Below are 2,061 nucleotides of genomic sequence, written 5' to 3' on the forward strand. Positions count from 1 at the left end.
TTGTACTTAAGAGATTTTGAGGATCTCCTCTCTTGGGATTTTAGTTAGTAGTGGGTTTTCTTTTCTTTATCCTTAATTGTAGTTCCCTCATTTCGTTGTAGATTTGTAGTCTTTTAGAAAAATGTAATTTAAAAAATCCCCTTCGGGGGGCCAAAAAAAAAAAAGAGTCTGCGCTCCTAACCACTATACCAAACTGGCTCTCTAAGAGAGAATCCTTCCCCCCAGGCCTATTTCTGGGGCCCATGTTCAAACACAGGTGAAGGAACAGTGAATTAACTGCGTGGCAAGCCCGGGATTCACTGTTCTCCTGGCTGGAAATTGGGAACTAGAGTGTGTGAGTGCTGAGTGCACGAGGTAGCATCTGCTGACTTCCTAAGCAGATGAAATCACTTGGCCGAGAGCCCGGGAAGATAAAGAAGTGTGCTGTTAGAAAACACATTCCATAGAATGCTGTAATGTATGAAGGGGAGAGGGAAAGGAGGAAAAGGGTTTTTAATAAAAGGCCCTGCTTCTCCAAGGCGAGGGTCAGTCAGCTTTCTGCAGACCAGTGTCTTGTCTTCTTTGTGTCGTGAACCCATCAACCTTCACACAGGATTGAGTGATAGCTTGGGGAACGAGAGACCATAACAAAACACACCGCCAGATCGACCTTCTATATGTACTGGTACAATGAAAAGGCACCAATTTGCAGATTTTCCACGTGTTGGGGTTACTGAATAGTCACGTTCACTGATCGTAATTGTCTTGAAGTATACAGAATACCTTTATCTTCCAATAAAATCTCCAAGCGTTAATAAACCTTCCTCTTTTTAGCTGCAAAAATGCAAACATTTCTCAGGAATGCAGACACCTGCCCTGAATGCGTTATATGATAAGGTATGGGACACTTTCACTGCTGACAAAATACCTGCACAAATTCAAGCTATCACCCACGTTTGACTCTTATATAACTATACAGAAAAAAAATGGATTCCCCCCTTTCTTATCATTTGTAGACTCAAATAAGAGAGCCGGCAGATGCTTTGAAAGATCGTATTCTTTAAAAAGTAAAAGAAAGAACAAGATATCAATTGATAGGTGTACAATTATGGACTCTAACTCCTTTTGCCCGGGGGAGGCAGAAGGACACCAGAAGACGGACTGATGGGGTACCCACCATTGCTCCCTCTAAGCTGAGTTAGTGTGAGCAAGCTCACAGTTTTTCAGCCTCCGGCTCACACATTTTTGTCTTCACTCAGGAAGGAGGGCTCCAGAGCAAACTAACTGATGCAGGAGCCAAATAGCTCGCTCACAACTTTAATGCCAGCAGCTCACAAAGTAGAATTTTTGCTCACAGGACTCCACAGCTTAGAGGGGGCATTGGTACCCTCTCTCTCTGTCCTTCATTTGTTAATTCCAGGTGGTCAGTCGTGTTTGGTCTGCAGCAGGGCTTTTTTTGTAGCAAAAGCCCAGCAGGAACTCATTAGCATATTAGGCCACACCCCATGCCTTCCCTTGGCTTGCCTGGGCGCCCCACGGCTGTGGGGAGCCCGGGCAAGCCGGCCCTTGGACAGGCCGGGGAAGGCATGGGGAGGCATTTAAAAGCCTCCCCGATCCTTCCAGGGGGGGCCCTGGCCCACCCACCTCGGAGTCGCGGAGGTGTGTGTCGCTGTCCAGGCCTTCCCTCTGTAGCCACGGACGTAGAGATTTTGGCTGTAGTGGGCGTGGCCAACTCTGAAGCCAGCCGGAACTCAGTTCCTGTGTGTTCCTGCCCAAAAATAGCCCTGGTCTGCAGCAGTGGAACAAATTTAGAGTCCGGTGGCACCTTTAAGACCAACAAAGGTTTATGCAAGGGATGAGCTTCCGTGTCCAAGGCACACTTTTCCCAAATACACTGGAATGGAAGGTAGAGTTCAAACTTCTAGACAGAGGCTGAACAGCGTACTAACATGTAACAGGATGAAGATCTTTTACGTGTTTATTAATTAGCACCTTATGTTGTTGTTTTAAAGATTTTAATGCCTTTATTTATATTGGGGTGTTTTTTGCTTTTGCTAGGGCTGCCAAATCCCCCCGGGGGGT

The 2,061-nt window shown here is 46.3% G+C and overlaps 1 protein-coding gene across 1 annotated transcript in view; it reads right to left on the minus strand.

The window, feature by feature from the left end:
• The window catches only part of IZUMO4 (IZUMO family member 4), a 32,498-nt gene that overhangs the window by 26,382 nt on the left and 4,055 nt on the right, over nucleotides 1-2,061 (minus strand). The gene's annotated exons all lie outside the window — the stretch shown is intronic.

The sequence above is a fragment of the Gekko japonicus genome, unplaced genomic scaffold (genome assembly GCF_001447785.1).
Source record: "Gekko japonicus isolate JY-2015 unplaced genomic scaffold, Gekko_japonicus_V1.1 scaffold4912, whole genome shotgun sequence".
Taxonomy (NCBI): Eukaryota; Metazoa; Chordata; class Lepidosauria; order Squamata; family Gekkonidae; genus Gekko; species Gekko japonicus.